Source organism: Mustela lutreola, chromosome 11 (genome assembly GCF_030435805.1).
Source record: "Mustela lutreola isolate mMusLut2 chromosome 11, mMusLut2.pri, whole genome shotgun sequence".
NCBI lineage: Eukaryota > Metazoa > Chordata > Mammalia > Carnivora > Mustelidae > Mustela > Mustela lutreola.
In genome coordinates this window covers 97,441,159-97,458,039 of record NC_081300.1, presented here as the reverse complement: position 1 = coordinate 97,458,039, position 16,881 = coordinate 97,441,159, and the positions used below count along the sequence as shown (strand labels likewise).

The 16,881-nt window shown below is 59.8% G+C and overlaps 1 protein-coding gene across 23 annotated transcripts in view; it reads left to right on the top strand.

The window, feature by feature from the left end:
• Positions 1-16,881, top strand: part of NCOR2 (nuclear receptor corepressor 2) — a 206,078-nt gene that overhangs the window by 39,203 nt on the left and 149,994 nt on the right. Inside the window, exon 1 of one of the 23 annotated variants that reach the window (XM_059139519.1) lies at positions 4,676-4,931. The exons of the other annotated variants lie outside the window; for them this stretch is intronic. The gene's annotated coding sequence lies outside the window, so the exon portion shown is untranslated. Of the gene's footprint in view, positions 1-4,675; positions 4,932-16,881 lie in introns of those variants that run through there. 23 annotated transcript variants of the gene reach the window in all.

Sequence of the window (16,881 nt, the reverse complement as noted above, 5' to 3'; positions counted from 1 at the left end):
TAGAACCCTCCAGTGGCGTTTGAGAGTCTCAGAGCAGTAAGCTTTGTGGTTAGTGACACAGACTTGGGTCTTACACTCCCTGTGTTCTAAGCTTTGCCACTTTCTCTTTCTGCCCTTGGGCACGTTGCGTTCTCCCTGTTCTGGGTTTCCCCATCTATAAAATACTCCATGGCATTGCTGTAAGACATAAAGGAGCACATAGGACCCTGTGCCCCTGATGCCTGGCATATTGGGAGCGTGTGTCCCCCTGGACTGGTATTAAATGTCCTTCCTGGTTTGGGTCCTGAAATCCAGCTGGCGGTGGCCGGCAGCATTCCTGGACACCTCTTCCTTCCTTTGTCGCTGGGGCGTGGGCTCCTGGGGCCCCGGAGCAGGCGGCCATCCGCCCCCTGCCTCCTGCCTCGGCCCCAGGCATCCCTGCCAGTTGCTCTGTGCTGTTTGCTGCAGGATGGCCCTGCACTTGGACACGAGTCTGGACAGTTGGACAGTGAGCCCTGCCCACAGCCAGCTCGCAGCTGCTCCCGGGGTGGGGTGGGGGGGAGTGGGCCCCTTTTTAAAATAAAAACAGGACCCAGGAGCAGAGCCTTATGGGACAGTTGGCTGCCTTTTGCCAGCGTGGCTTCTGTCCCTGGATAAAAGAAGGGCGCATTTTTGTCTGGCAAAATAGCCTTTCAAGGACTGAGAAGGTGGCCTGTTTGGCTTCCTTGTTCTGGAGGTCCCTTTTCTTGCAAGCCCCTTGTGAGTGGCTCACGGATCTCTCTCTCCGGGAAGGGGGTCTGGGTTCCCTGGGGTCTGATTTTAGCTGGCTTAGGCTGGGAAGGGGGTCAGCTGTGGGGTCCCTGGGGGGACTTGAGATGCCCACGTGACTGTCCCCACAGCTTCTAGCCCCATTCCCCAGAGTCGGGGCAGCAAGGACCGGGGGGCGGGGGGAGGCCAGCATGTTGCAGAACTTCTGATGCTGCCGCATTGAGCCTCTATCACGTAGTGGAGGGAGTTGAGTCCGCTTGGAACCTGTGAAGGTGACCTTATTTGGACAGAGGGTCTTTGCAGATGCGATCAAGTCAAGCATCTCGAGATGAGATCCTCCTAGATTAGGATGGGCCCGAAGTCTGATGACAAAAGTCCTTAGAAGACACACGGAGGAGAAGGCCCTTTGAAGATGGGTGCGGAGACAACAGGCTGAGGAGCGCCCAGGGCCACCACAGGCTGGATGAGAGCAAGGGAGGGTCCTCCTCCCCAGAGCCCTGATTTTGGGCTACGGGTGTTCAGAGCCGTGAGAGAGTAAAGTGCTCTTGCTTTAAGCACCCCCGGTTTGTAGTAATTTGTCTCGGCAGCCCTAGGAAACCGATGCGGTTTTGTGAATTTTATTTTAATCACAGCTACACTTTAAAGAACTGTCTGTGGCCTTCAGAACCCAGCACTTCTGGACCCTGTGGCCACAGCTGGCGGTCCTAGCCATGCTGGCCTCCTGGCCCCAGGGCCTTTGCCCTGGCTGTTTCCTCTGCCTGGCACCCTGTTTGCTGAGAAGTTTCCACATCTGCCTGTCTTCTCCACCCGGGCCACTGCCGGACTGCCACTGCCTCTGAAACTGTCCCCAGCAGGTGGTGTGACATGAGTTACATCCTGTCTTCAGCTGCTGACCTTGTCCCGTGTCAGTTCCACAAGGGCTCAAATATTTTCGTCACCTTCTCCCCAAGGAGACCGAGTGGCCATTAGAGGTCCCTCCCTCGTCTCCCCTCCCCAAAGCCCCTGGCGACCACCTGCTCTCTTGTCCCTGTGGACCTGCCTGTTCTGGAAGTTTTCTATCAGTGGATTCACACAGTGGGTGACCTTTTGTGTCTGACGTCGTGCACAGAGCTTGACGTGTTTCGGGGTTGCGTGGTGGCAGGTGTCCGTGCTTCCTTTCTCTTTATGGCCGCACTGAATGGCGTTCTGTGGTCTCTGGAGCACTGGGGGACGCGATAGGAGAGGGGGAGGTGGGAACAGTTTTGCGTTTCTAGCTCACGCTCTTTCTTTCTGTTCCCTTGGCCCCAGCCCTGCTCCTGTGGGGAGGGAGGGAGTGGGGATCCCTTCCACTGGGGCTGGACCTTGTGGTTCTCTAAGTTCCACAACGGGTATGGTTTCTGTTGACCCTGAGAGAGGCAGTGGGCAGTGTGCCCCCATTTCACAGCTGGGCAGACTGATGCCTACAGAGGCAAGGGTCTTGCGTCGGCCCCTGGGAGACCCTTCTGCCTCTCCATCCATGCCTTGGTGGCCTCCACCAAAGTGTGTCTTGTTAAATTCTTTATTGATCATTTTCTGCTGTGCAAAGCTTTGCGGGGCAGACAGGTTCCTGGGGATGGTCCCCCTCGGGCTTGGAGAATGAGGGGTTCCTGTGCCACACAGTTGACCGCGTGCTGACTTACTCTGATCTTAAGCTCAGGCTTGGCAGCTGGCTCCATCGAGAAGGAGTTGCCTGTCACAGTTTCTGGTTTTTGGTGGTTTGCCGTGTTCGTGAAGTCACTCAACAAACCATCCTGACCCGGCTCCTTGGGGGGGCCGCGGAAGACACGAGAAATGACCGTGGCAGGACACTGCCCGGCGTTGAACCTGCCCAAGGCATTAATAGCTCTGGTCGGGGTGTGGATGAGTTCCTCTTGGTGTCAGGGCCAGTTTCTGCGATGGTCTGGGCGAAGGTCTGGGCGCAGGTCTGTGTCCAAAACAAACAGAAAAGAACAAAAGGAACCCATGAGCCCTGCCCCGGCTGCTTCGGGCTCTGCTTCCTGGCCGTGTTTTGGTGGGGCCGGTTTCGCCCGTTCCTGAGTTTTGTGATCTGTTACGGTGAGAGCCAACAGGCAGGAGACGGAGCCTGGATCCGGGGACTCAAAATGCAGCTTTGTGTTGCCGGCTGCTTTCTGTGGCTTGGTGTCCCCATCTGTGAGGCTTTGAGTAGCCCAGTCCCCGTGGTGGCATTCAGGACAGGTCCCTGCAGGCTTTCGAAACACTCGATGAGGAGTTTCCTTGGGAAAGGCTAGAGGGTGAGTTGACACAAGTCAGCAACGTAGGGCCTCCGTGGGGTCTCTTGACTGGTTTCCTACGAGCCACACTTGTCCCTTCGCTAGTCCCACGGCCACGGACCTTCCTCACATGTCCGTCCGGTCTGCCCCAGACCCTCTATGGCCCCTCGCCGACCGAATCATGAGGTCAGATGAATGCGGGCCGTGCTTGCCCGTTTCAGACCTCCGCTCAGCCACTTTGGAGCTGTGTGACCCCGAGCAAGCCGCTTAACCTCTCTGGGCCTGTTTCCTTCTCTGTATTTTGGGATTCAGAAGCGCACCTGCCTTTCGTCGGGGTGCTGTGAGGACAGAGGGGCCCACAGGTGAGGCGCTTCTGCAGTGCTGGGCACATAGTACGCTGTCACTGGCACCGTCCCCCTCGGGAGCCTTTCCAGTCTTCAGAGAGTAGTGACTAGCCCAGAGTGCTGATGACCTACTGCCCCCCCACTCCCCGTCCTCCCCGCCCTCTTCTCCCTCTGCCTCTCTCCACACCAGCCTCCTCTCTGCTTCTGCAACGTGCCAGACGCTGTCCCGCCTCCAGACCTTGACCTTTGCTGTGCTTCCTGCCTGGGGTGCCCCTGCCCCGCGTCCCCAGGGTTAGGGTTTGCCATCTCGGGCGGCCACATATCCTTGGGCCCAAGTCCTGGTTGTTAGGGGCAGAGGTGAGCCTCCAGAGTCCCCCGAGGTGGGGGGGAATCCCGCCGCTTCCCCTCGAGGCTGCCACTCTGAGCACCGCGGGGAGCGGAGCCCAGCCTGTCCCGGCTGCTGCCGATGGGAAGTTGACACCCAGAGGAGCTCAGACTTGTTTCTGAGTCATCCAGACAGTTGCAGCCAAGGTTCAGACCCCTGGCTGACCACCAAAGCATCCATTTTGGCGTGTGTGTGTGTGTATGTGTGTGTGTGTGTGTGTGTGGTTGGCTGTCTTTGTTCACCCCCTGGGCCTGTCACTGAGATGACCCTCGTTCAGAATACCAATGCAGGGGGGTCATGTTTGCTTTTCCTGAGATTGCAAGTAGGGCAGAAATATTTTAAAGGCAAAGAGCCGGCCCCTTGGCCGTGTCCCCCCGGAGGACTGGAGGCCTGGGGAGGGGACCCAGGCAGCAGCTCTGGTTCCTCACGGGGGCCCAGGCCGGGGGAGCCCACGCTGCCTTCTGGGCAGGCGGCGGGCGGGTCCGGCCCCCGGTGGACGGGTCCGGCGGGGAGGAAGCGGGGTAACGTAGAATTCGGGCCTGGAGCTCGCTTTCGCCTGCGAGGAGGGAATAGTGAAGAGGTTTTTCTACCGAGCTATAAAAAGGCCTCCCAGCGTCGGCTGGAAGCCCGCCAGGGTTACCATGGCGATGAGGAATTATTACTTACTGCCAAGGCTGGGAGAAAAAGCGAGTACTTTTGGCTTCCGAAGAAGAGGAGTGGACTTATGTAATTCTCTGTGTTTATAGGCCCGGAGTGGCAGGAGGCGCGGACGGACCGTGGAGGCCTGACACCGAGTTTTGGCCCCGGCGTGGGGTCGGCGGCTGGGGCTTGTGCCTGGTGGGCCTCGGCCTGCACTGGCCTCGGGGGGGCCGGGGGGTAGCGGGCCGGGGACCGAGGGGGGTGTCAGGCCCGGCTGCGGGGGCCTCCCCAGCCCGGGGAAGGGGGGGGGACGCCTGTAGTCTCGCGGGAAGGCGAGCGGCCGCTCAGTGGGGCCGCCGCTCCCCGTGTCAGTCCTGCAGGAAGGATGGCTTTGATGTTGGACGCCGTGTGTCTTCTGGAAGCCAGCAGAACCGTCTGTGTGTGTGGACTCCCCTGACCCACTTGCTGGCACATTTTACTTCTTTCTTTTTCTTTTTTTTTTGGTGGGAGAGTTACTTCAAGTTCTGTTGGGAGCTGACGTGAGTGGAAGGCTGGTCATGTGCTCGGGTAAGAGAAGTTTCTGGGCTTGGTGGTGGGCAGGGAGACGCGGTACCGCCAGGTCACGGCCCCGGAGGGGTGGGCAAGGACCGGGAGCCACCGTGGAGTGTGGGGGCGTCCGCCTGGGGGCCGGTGGGCCGCCGGATGGAGGCAGCCTGGTCGCGCCCCAGCCACGGTGGCCTTGGGTGGCCCGGCCCCGTCAGGCAGCAGTCCCGGCGCTGGGGGGACGAAGGGCCGGTGGTCACGGTGGTCGGAGTCCCTGTGGTCAGGAGCAGGGTGCCAGGAAGCAGGCGGCCAGGCGGGAAGGGCTTCTGGCCACTGTCTGGCTGCGGGGTTGGTTGGACATGTGGGGTGGGGACTGAGCTGCCCGGAGCTGGGGCGCACACGTCCTTGCAGGAGAGCGGGCAGGGCGCAGGAATCGGGGTGCTGCCGGCACTGTGGCTGCAGGGGGTGGCGGCTGGGGGTCTCCTCCGCGGGCAGGGGGCTGGGGAGGGGAGCCAGGTGCAGTCAGCGCTGCGGCTGCCCCGGCGCCCGGCTCTCACCGCGGTGGCGCTTGGCCCAGTGCCCGTGTCTGGTTTGAAATCAGCGCCACCGGCCCAGGCTTGCCCAGGGACCTGGCCGCGAGGAGCCGGCATAAACACTGGAAAGTTGGAAGGGCTTCCTGAGCTCACAAGGAGCCTTCAGTTGCAGGGACAGGGATGAGGGAGTGATTTGTCCCAAGGCCTGGGTGCGCCTGGACCGTTGGGAGGCCGTGGGACGTCTCGTGGGGGCCTGGAGCCCAGGCCAGGGAGGGCTGGCTTCCCAGAGGGCACCTCTCGTTTGCCACAGACTCAAGTTTGAATCCTGCTTCCATCCCTCTTTACGCTGGGTGGCCTTGCCTCGCCTGTGGGGGCCTCAGTTTCCTTGTCTGTAAAATGGGGCAATAGTGGGGGGTCACACAGGGTTCGGGATGAGGTGAGGGGTTACTACAGCCTCCTGGTTCGTTCTGGGCCCAGACCTCCAGGGTTCGCATCCTGGTTGAACACTTCCTGGCCGTGTGGCCTTGGGCAGCTTCTTTCCCGTCTCTGAGCCTCAGTGTTCTCGTATGGCAAATGGACGCTGCCCTTGGTCTCCACGCTGGGAGCGCTCAGGGGGGCGAAGGAGTGGCCCCTGCACCTCCCCTCGTGGAAGGTGTGACAGTGGGCAGGTCGTGGAACTCAGCTCTTTTGTTCGTCCAGTGTGCGTGGTTTGCACTTGGGCCTGGGGGAGAACCGAGACCCGCCTGCACAGGGGCCCTGTGGGCTGCTGTGGGGAGACTCCTTTCCTGTAGATGAGTTTGGATTTAAGTTAGGTATATCCCAATCTCCACTGATTTTTCTTTTCTTCTATGTCCAGAACCGTCCTGTTCTGTAGGATTTGGAAACCGCAGTCTGGATCTCGGGAGGTGGAGAAGGGGGGTCCCTCCTCAAGCCCCAGGCTCTGTTTGCATCTGGGCCTGGGCTGGGGTCCCCGGGGCTGTCCCTGTTCTGCCCTGTGCCTGTTCTGCCCTGTCCCCCACCAAGCACGGGCCAGCACCCCCAACTGCTCGGTGTGGCCTGGAGGCTGGGCAGGCATGGCTGGCTCTCCCACTGAGAGTGGCAGTCATCCTGTTTGTAAATGACACCGGATGCTGGGCCGGTGGCTGGCTCAGGGCCTCTCCTCCTGGGCCAGCAGGAGCCGGCGGGGAGTTCCCCGGGTGTCCAAGCTGTCCACGCCACCTGCCCACTGTCCGGTTGTCCTCGGGCCTCTCTTGGGGACCTTGGGAAAGGCCTCTGTAGCAGGGGGCCCCACAAATGTCCCCTTGCTGCCCCCAAGCCTCAGGTGCCCCCTTGGGCCAGCCACAGAGCTGTGTTGTAGCTGTCCCAGCCCTGTCCTGAGGGTCTCGGTGACTTGACCTCCCCCTCCCCCCATACGCACGGAGGTGCAGGTGCATAGCATTCAACACACTCAGGTCCACACAAATGTGTGTATGTGAGACCCGCGAGGTCTGTGTGAGGCTGACGGTGCACGGTCAGTCCCCTGGTTACACCACGGTACTGAGCTGGGCTTCTGTAGAGACGTCACCACCGGGGGAGGCCGGCTGAAGGGCGCGCAGGGACGTGAGAGGGCGCTGAGGCTCGGGTCAGGTGACCCACCCAAGGACCCAGAGTTGGTGAGGGTGGGGCTCAACTCCACCCCCAGCCAGAGCCTGTGCGTGGAGGGTGTTCGGCTGGGTGATCCCAGGGAAGTGGCTTGCCCTCTCTGAGTCTCCGTTCCCCCTCTGCCTTCTCTCCTCACCTGCAGGCTGGGCTTGGAGCTTGAGATAGGGGTGGTGGCTGGGCTCACGAAGCACGAAAGCCAGAGAGCCCTGACCTCGGGGCCGTTTCTCTCGCTTCCTGGGCCCTCCCAGAGCGTGCCCCCTCTCAGCCACGTGCGCACCCTGTGGGGTCACTCCCGCAGCAGCCAGACTCGCTCCCTGTCTTCGTCCTCTATCCTCCTTGCTCTGTACTCCGGGCTGCATTTTTCCTTTCCTGCTTTTCCCTGCGGTAAGGGACTGGTTTCTCTTGGACCTCTCGGGCTGTGAACTAGCCCACCCTAGAGCGAGTTGGTCGTCCGCAGTGAGTGCTTAAGCAGGAGGAGTGTGTTTCTGTTCAGCCAAAGCTAATCCAAGGCTAGACATGTCTCCAGAGAGGCTCCCGAGAGAGGGCTGCTGGATTTTTGTCTCCTTACAGTGAGTGGACAGGTAACAGCACGTGTCCCCAGACGTCCAGAGAGGGCTTGATTTATGCCTAAGGATTTGGGAGGGTTCCAGGCTATCCCAGGCTGGGGACAGGGGGGCTACTGGCAGGCCTTGGTGGGGCTGAGCAGGGAGGGGTGTCCACAGTCGTGTCAGATGATGGAAACTGTGTCTGAGGCTCGGGGAGCACCAGCCACGGTTTAGGGTCTCAGGTGCTGGGTTTTGCTGGGCAGAGCCTGGAGGGCAGGGAGTGGGCTGAGTTGGGGGCATTCTAGCCTCATGAGCCTTTTGCCTGTTTTTGGAAGCTCCCATCTGGGATCCAGAACCCAAATCCGAAATCCTCGAACCTGCCTGCTGCTGCCTGCGGCTAGCCTCTCCTGCTTCGGCAGACCCTGCCTCTGGACCTTTGTACTTGCTGTGCCCTCTTCCTGCAACACCTGTCCCTCATACAGGCCTCTGCTCAAACGCAGCCTTGCGAGCTGACCTCTCCAGAGTTGCTCTTGTCACCTTATACTGTCATCCTTTGAAATTTAGTCTGTGTCCATTGCCATGTCCCCCAAACCCCTTCCCCCACGATTTTGTTCATCTTGGTCACTATTGTGTCCCTAGCACTGGGCATGTCTTAGGTCCCTGGTTCAGTGTCCCCCATGGGCTGTGGATCTGGGCCTGTCCCCTTGCGGTGAATGAGGCCTTTCTGGGGATGGATGTTTCAACTGTGCCTCCAGGCAAGTCACACACCTGAGGGCTCTGGCTAGGGAGACGGGTCCTTATCTCCGCCACCCTAGAAAATTCTGTGTCTGGAGGCTGAGAATGCCTTCTGGGGTCTCCTGGAAAACTGGGTCCTTTGAAAGGCAGTTCTTGTGTTTGTGCTCAAGAATGCCCCATAGGACCTTGGTCCGGACTCCTAGATAAAGTCAGAGAGGTAGAGGTCATGAGCGAGACCTGTGGCGGGCAGGGGAGAGGGGTAGACAGCATCAGCTTCGTGTGTTGAGAGCGGACGAGGCAGGAACACCGTTGTGCCGACCTTAATTTATTGAGTTCTTCTGACGACCCTCTGAGCCACAGAGAGGGTGAGCATCTTGCCCAAAGACACACAGCCCCAGGCACACAGTATTAGTAGGTAAATGGCATTTGGTACGCAGGTCTGGGAAGGGGCCCCTTTCGCACTTGGAGGGAGCCCTACTCATCTAGGTCTGAGGCCCAGAGATGCCCAGACTCTTCTGGAAGGCCTGGAGTTGGTTTCTATGTGGCTCAAGAGCCACAAGGCTGGAGGAGGGCCGCCCCCCTTTTCTGGCTGTCCATTTGCATGACAATGAGCTCTTTGTCCCTGGGTCCAGCCTCCTTCCCAGGCTAATAACATAATTCCCGGCCTGTGATGTCATAATGGGCCCTTTCTGCTGGGGTTGGAGGCCGGGTGGGTAGCTGTGGAGGCTGGGACCGGCGGGTCATAAATGGAGAGGTGCTGATTATCGGGGGGCCGGACGCGCTTTCCTTGCAGGACGCTGTTTCATCCTCCAGGAGTGGGATTTGCTTCCCTTTGACACAGGAGCAAACAGATTCAGAGTTTGCTCAGCCCTCTGGCTGAACCACTTTGCGCCTCTTCTTGGCCTGTGAAGTGGGAGTGAGTCATCCCTGGCAGGCCCTCTCCCGGAGGCGTGGGTGTGAGAGTCCCTTGCTTCCTGGAAACTTGAGGGAGGCCCCTGCACCCGCGGCTCCCAAGGCAGGACCGCTGTGGGGGGGCGCGGAAAGTGGGCTCCAACCCGGGGCCTGGGGCTTACCCTCTCTGTGTCTCGGTTTCCTCATCTGCTTGATTGGCGGTTCTGCTGGGGCTTGGTGAGGGGCTCAGTGGGGAGCCAGCGCCCCCACCGTCGTCGTCAGTGGGTAGCGTCAGGAGGGGCTGCCTTGTAATGAGGGGAATGGTGGCCCCCCAAAAGATAAGCACATGCATTACTACCCTTCTCCTCTAAACGTGATGTGCTTTGGAAAATAAGGTCTTTGCAGAGTTTCTGGACATGAGGTCATTTGGATTCCCCGAGTGAGCCCTCTGTTCAGTGACCAGTGTCCTCCTGAGGGACAGAAGAGAAGGCACACAGAGGACGCTGCGTGAAGACGGACGGAGACCCCAGGGATGTGGCCAGATGCTGGAGGAGGCTGGGGGGGGGCTCCTGCCCGAGAGCCTTCAGGGGAGCGAGGCCTGCCCACACCTTGATGTGGCACACTGGGCCTCCAGATCTGGAGAGAATAAATTTCCATTGTATTAAGCCACCCGGCTGACGGTCATTTGTTACAGCAGCCCTAACAGACTAATAGAGCTGGGGACCCCACTCTATGGAGGCTAGAGGGAGCTCTCCCTGGGGAAGGCACGTGGGGGTACTCTTTCCTACCGCACGCTGAGGGTCCGGGACCTAGTGAGGTCGTTGGGGTAGCTGAGGACACCCCTTTGTGCCCAGGGGCGTGGGGAGCCTTGTCGGAGGGGTCCAGAACCCAAATCCAGAAATCCCCAAACCTGCCCGGCTAGCTCTCCCGCCTCGGGTGACCCTGCTAAGGGGCACAGAACCCAGGAGGCAAGAGGCTCCCCACATTTTATGCTGGGCCCTCCGAAGCCTCTAACACGCATTCCCCACCTGCCTGGCCACTCCTGGGCTGCAGCCATCCCCTGCCCCACCCCCACCCCCAAGCCACCTTGCTTACCAGGTGCCCTTGATAAAGGGAGACACTGAGGTGCAGAGAAGGCAGGCTGCAGCACCCTGTGCTAGGGATGACCTTCAGACTCTCGGCTGTGGCTAATGCACGGGCTGGCATTGCAGCTCCAGGGAGGAAAGGATCAGAGCTGCGGGGGAGCAGGCGGTGTAGACGGATTAGTTCTTGCGACGCACTGGCCTAGTGTAGATGGCACCCTGAAATCCGACTTTAAGTATACCCCTTCTTGGCCTCAGTTTCTCTGTTCACAGAGTGGCCTTGGATCTTCGGCTTGGAGTCTGCAGTAATGCTCTCAGTGTTCAGGGACACAACAAGCCACTTATGGACGGCCTGCTGTGTGCACTGAGCCGGGACTCAGTGGTGGACACAACAGAGGCAACTCCTGCCTTCATGGACCGTGCCTTTGGGGTCGTGGGGAGATGGGGAACAAGTCAGCAGAGACTTGGGGAAGGAGGACTCTAGATCCCGATGAGAGATGTAACAGAGCAGGGGGCCGGGGTGGGGCTGAGGGTGCTGCCTTCCTTCTCCTCCTGAGACCCAGGGTGGGGATTTGTAGTGAGCTCTTGGGGAGTGGCCAGGTGGACATGGAAGTAGCCATGGCCCATCTGCAGAGACCTGTGGCTGCCTCCAGCTGGCAGGACATGGCTGGACCCATGAGCAGTGATGTTGGCTATAAGGCCTCTGAGGCCCTGACACCAGCCTGGCGGTGGGGAGGCCGGGAACTGCCTGAGCAGGGAGGCTGGGGTACAGTGGTGATGGGTGCCGAGGACACATGGGCTAGGAGGTAGATGCTGGAGAGGGTGAGCCTGGGTTTGCATCCAGGCTCTGCTACTTGCTTGCTGTGTGACCTCAGACAAGTTACTTAACCTCTCTGTGCCCCAGTCTTGCTTCCTGTGGGTACTGTAATGGTTAGGTGAACTGATGACAGTGAGCACTGTGTTAGCAATTTGCTATTATGCTGAGTGTGAGGCTCTCACCTTGTGTCTGTTATCGGGACTGCTCAGGACCTAGAATCTGGAAGTAGAGTTTGTTCAACTTTCCATGGTCCTGCTGCTGCCCCTGAGACATAGAATAGCCTTCTTTGGCCCCAGAACCTGCACCTCCCCGTCTGTGAGCAGCGAGGTGAAACAGACCTGTGGCCACATGGAGGTGGGGCGGGAGAGAGGACAGTGGGAGGAGTCAACACCGATGGGATCAGGGCGGTGGGGGAGGGTCAGAATCTTCCCCTGCTCCTGGTCTGAGCCACGGCCACCCTCCAGGCCCAGAGCAGCTGCCTGCTTTACAGCCAGCAGGGGCGGGGCCGTGTGTGTGTGTGTGTGTGTGTGTGTGTGTGTGTGTGTGTGTGTGTGTGAGTGTGTGTGTGTGTGTGGTGCAGCCTGCAGGGCCTTCTGGCTGCGGACAGTGCCCCTGTCTGAAGGGAAGGGTTGCGGGGGCGGGGGGGGGGGGGCGGCGGCGCAGCGCTGGGAGAGCCGTCCTTGCCAGCTCAGGATGTTCCTCCAGAACCCAAGGCCAGAGGCTCCACTTAGTGCCTGGGGCTCTGTGGGTGGGAGTGTGCCTGCTGCTGGGGGGTGACCCAGATCTGAGGCAGCGAGGAGGGGCAGCCTTTGTCTGCAAAGTTGCTGCCTGCTGGGTCCCTCATTAAGGTCCCCGATGGCTCAGCACGATGGCTCAGCACGATGGCTCAGCACGGGGCCAGGAGACTGCTTCTCCTTCAGGGTGAGAGATGGGGCAGGCCTGTCCCAGACTCCTGCCTGGCCCCCTCCTTCTAATCTGAGTCCGTCCTGGGCTCCCATCTCATTTCTCTTGCCTCCTTCCGGCTGGCTTTGGAGATTTCCCTACCCGCATATGCGAGGGAACCAGAGGGGAGAGACCAGATTCCAGGGAGATTCATGGCATAGAATTTGGGTTTTAAGGGGTTGCTATCTTAGGTGTCTTGGTAGCAATCGGCAGATTCCCTGCTCCTCCTGCATTTATAGCATGAAAGACTCAGCTGAAGCTTCAGGCACGGTTGGATCCAGGGGTTCTGATGATGAGGTGTTCCCCATGTCCAGTCCCTGGGAGCCTAGGATGAATCATCACAACCTTGCAGCCCAGCGGAGGTTAAGCCTGTTGTGGCAGATATCACAACAGGAGTCATTCGAGTGAGGTCTATGGGCTTCGCTTGAGAGTTAAGTGCTTCCCTAAACACCAATGACTATGGCCGTGGTTGTGGTGCTGCTGGGCTGCTGGGGCTGCTACTGAGACTGTGCTGACTGGCCAGCCCTGGGAGGCAGGGTCAGCCCCCTTCAGAGTCCAGGATCAAGGGTGCAGGGGGAGTCATAGGTCAAGAGACAGAACGGTGCAGTTTGCAAGGAGTGGGTGCGGGACAGGCGGACAGCAGCTGCGGACCACGGGCAGCTCACTGCGTGTATTGGAGATGAGCCAGCTTGGGGTCCTGCCCAGCCCCCCTTTCACAGCCAGTGTGTGTCCTTTGGGGTGGGGGATGTTGTTTAAGATTCACTGGGTAAGTGGGCTCAGCCCCGCCCACTCCCTGTTTTAATTAGGGGCTTCTCAGTTCCCCCTCCAAGTCATGTGGGGGAACGGTCCTGCCTGTCACTCTCTCCCATCCCTCCTCCCCCTGCCCCCAGCTCCCCCGGGGCTTTGCTGGGCTCTGTCTTGTGGCTTTCAACTGACCACATGCCAGAAGCCACAGGTCACATCCTGGCCGCCCACGGGCTGTATTTGGATGTCAGACTGATTTATTGGGTTGGGTTTATAGTCCATGTTTTTGAAACAAAACTGTAAATTGAGAGATGTCTCAAAGTCAGACTTTTCTTTGCCTGAAAGACCTGGGAGCTGGGATCCCCTGGGCCACATTCTCCAGCGGCTGCGATGCCCCCGGCTGGGGCTGAGTGTGGCCACCCCCTTCCCATGTCCTTTCACATGTGCGGCCGCCTCCTTCCCCCTCCCCTGACACAACACCCGCCTGGTATGGAATCTTCCTTTCTCTTTTCCCCCCTCCTTATTTCAGGCTTGGGACCCTCTCCCCTGGAGCCTGGTTAGTCCTGTTCCCTCCGCCAAGTGATGATCAGTTCTCAGGGTACCGCTCACCACTCCTGGGCACTGAAGCCTGCGTTCCCTTCTGGAACTCCTGGCTGCAGGGGCCTGAGGGCCTCTTGGATTCTTGATCACTGATCCGTCATCAGAGCCTAACTGATGAACGAAAGCCCTCAGGGAAATCGAGGGGCTCCTGTGATCCACTTTCGGGCGGATCAGAGTGGACCGTTCCCCCTCGGGCAGGCATCCGGGGTGCTGGAGGGGCCTCCCGGCCAGGCCAGTGGGAAGTGGGGGGTGCGTGGCAGGGCTGTTGTTGAGTGGGTGGGCTCCCGGGCCTGCAGGCCGCTGCTGGCCAAGCTATTCTTAGCCGCGGGAACATTTGTCGTCCTTCACATGTGGTGGAGGACGTCCCCCAGAGAACTGCCCTGAAATACTCAGGACGACCCCATAAATTCCTCAGAAAGCCATCCTTGAGGGCCCGGCGTGCATGGAGGAGGGGCAGGGGGAGGCGTTTCCGGCAGCTGTACAGCTGTGGACACATTTGCCAGATGTTGATGCAGGGAAGCTGGTGGGAACCCAGAGTCTGCTGACCCTGCTCTCTCGGGGTGGCCCCCTGCCCCCTCAGGGTCTTGGCAAGTGATGGGCGGGGCCGGCAGACTGGCAGCCTGTCCCTGTGTCCTGGCCTCTCAGGCCTCCCTCCCCGGAGGCTGCCTGGGCTGGGGGGGCTGCCAGGGTTGGGGGCGAGTTCTTGACTGCGGTCCCTCTCAGTACCTGGCTGGCAGGGGCCGTTGCCTGCCAAGACCCCCCGGCAGGACCTTTGGCAACACCCATCTCTTTTATGGGGCAGCCTGGGCATTGGGAGCCACCAACAGAGCAATACTGGCCTAGCTGGGTGCCTGGGTTAGCAATCAGGGAGGCCTCCCTGGAGGAGGCATGCGTTTTTTTTTTTTCTCCCCCCCTTATTGGTTTATTTGTTTATTTATTTTTCTGATTATGGTGTGAGAGACCTAACAAAAATGTTACCATCTCAACCATTTGTAAGGTACCGTTCCGGACGTTTACCGATGGTGCACACGTCACCACCTTCATCTCCAGAGCTCTCTTGTCTTGCAGAACAGAAATTGTCCCCTTTAAACACGAACTCCCCGTACCCCGTCCTCTAGGTCTTGGCCGCCACCCTTCTACTTTCTTTCTGCATCTGACTGCTGGGCACCTCCTGTGAGTGAAATCACAGTGTTTGTCCTTCTGTGTCTGGCTTCTTTTACTCGGCAGAATGCCAAGAGCTGGGCTCTGCGGCCCATTTACTCCTTGGGTGTCGGTTTATTCCTGTCCAGGCACCGAGGCCGACGGACCCGGGACCCCGAGCCCCGCATCCTTGACCCTCCCGGGGTCCTGGGTTAGGATGCGGTCATGGGCCCCCCTGTGCGTGGATAAGTAGTCATGGTGAGCGGGCACCGACCGTGCTGAGCCCCGACATGGGTGCCTGCTTGTCTGCTCTGATCTAAGCCCTGGGGGTGGGTGTGCGGAGGGTCGAGCAGCGTGCTGGGGTGTACAGCTGGTGCCAGCGCCCCTCCCCCACAACCCCGACACCAGCGTCCTCTCTGGTCTCACCCCCCTTCCCTCTGCAGAAAAAATTGCTGTTTGGAAGCCCAGATGGAAGAGCTGGGCCTAATGGGAAACACGTCCCTCCCGGGGCGCCCAGAACGTGATGAGGAAGAGCCAGGAAAAATCGGGCGTCATGTCTGTGAAACACCCAGGAGGGAGAGCGAGTCGCGCGACAGGGGCCCTCGTGTGGGACCTGGTGACCTTGTGTGCGGGGATGCTTTGTCACAACTGTGGCTTCTCTCTCTCCCCCCGCTTTAAAATGGAAAGGCAGGGGAAGGGGTCCGGGAGGGAGTGATTGTGAGCAGATCTGACTGTGGTGGGGAGGGTGGGGGCGGTGGGCAGGGCTGGGCAGCCGAGCTGGCCCGGCCCAGTGGACGCAAATGTACCACTGAGATTGGAGACCCAAGTGAGCCTCCTTGGCAGCCCTGAGCTGGGCCTCTCTTCTGCTCCCCTTTGGGGAGGGTGTGCGTGGCTGGACCTGCTTGCCTTCTGGCTATGTGACCTCAGGCAAGTGAGTCCACCTCTCTGAGCCTCGGTTTCCTGATCTGTTGATCAGGGCGGTCCAGTTTGGTGAGGGAGATCGGAATCTTCCCCTAGTTTGGGTGCATGATGAATGTCACCTGTGGTGCAGGTAGGACTGTGGATAGATCGCGGCAGCTGGGAGGAGCTGCGGGGGCGGGCAGTGAAGCAGAATCTGGGGCGGCGGGGGTTCTAGCTGTGGCTGGGGATCCTTTTGAGGGGACGCAAGAGGTGGGCCAGGTGCCCGGGGTGTGTTTGCTACCAGGCCTCTGGTTTGCCCTAGAAGGTGGGTGCAGGCTGTGCAGGCTCTGTCCGGGCACCCGGCCATCCCTCTAGACACTTAGCTTTCGTCCCCACGGCCCTGGGTGTTGTTCCCCTGGGGTGTCTGAGGGGGGCTCCGCTCAGGCCACTTGGCCCGCTTTGCTGGATGCACCGCGTGGGCTGTGGGATCCCCCCGAGGAAGGCAGAGTCCGGCCATGAAGCACCAACCTGCCGCATGTGTGCCTGCCTCTTCTGGGGCCTCAGTCTCCCCACTTGCAGAAAGCTGGTGTTGAGTGAGCAGCCGCTTCCTCCCTCGTCCAGACCCTGCTAGGCCCAGCCCACCCCTCCCGCAGGAAGCCCTCTGCCTTCTCTGTGTTTGGGTGCAGGTCCCCCCGCCCCCGTCTTGCATACCCTCCTTGTCCTGGGGACTTGCTCTGGCCTTCATTTGGTCGGGCCCAGCCTCAGTTTGCTCATCTGCAAAGTGGGGAGAGTGGTAGCACCTGCCCAGCGACAGACATCGCCCCCTTCATCATTGTCAACTTGCCCTCCCCACGCCCCTCCCCCCCATATTTCGTGTAACAGAGGGAACTTGAGTCATGGCCCTCATTTGGGGGCACGTATCTGTGGGTGTCGAGCTTTCCGTGGCTCTTTTCTCAGTGTTCTGAGAAAATCCCTGTTCTGATTCTGGAGTTCGGGACTGGAGGGGACTTGGGGTGCAGTTGTGCAGGTTTGGGGGTTCATGGGCATGACGGCGCTTGCGTGTGTCCCCAGCTGTGCCTGACCGGGGAGCCTGATGTGGGAGTATCAGCGGGATGCGAGCAGGCTTGGCTCTGGGGCTTGCTTTAAAAAGTGAGACCCAGAAAACTGGATGGTGGGACAGTTAAATCGAGGTCCCTCTGCTGATTTGTCTGTCCGGTTTGTTCCATCCATCCATCCATCGCCTCCTCCCTCTCCCCTTCATCCATCTGTCCACCAGCCCGTCCTTCCCTCCCAGTCCATCCTCTGTGGAGTACGTGGGGTGAGGAGCTGCTTGCTCTGTCGGGTCAGGCCTGTCATTGGATGGTAGCTCTGGCTGGCAGCTGTTTCTACCCACCTGGTCTGCTG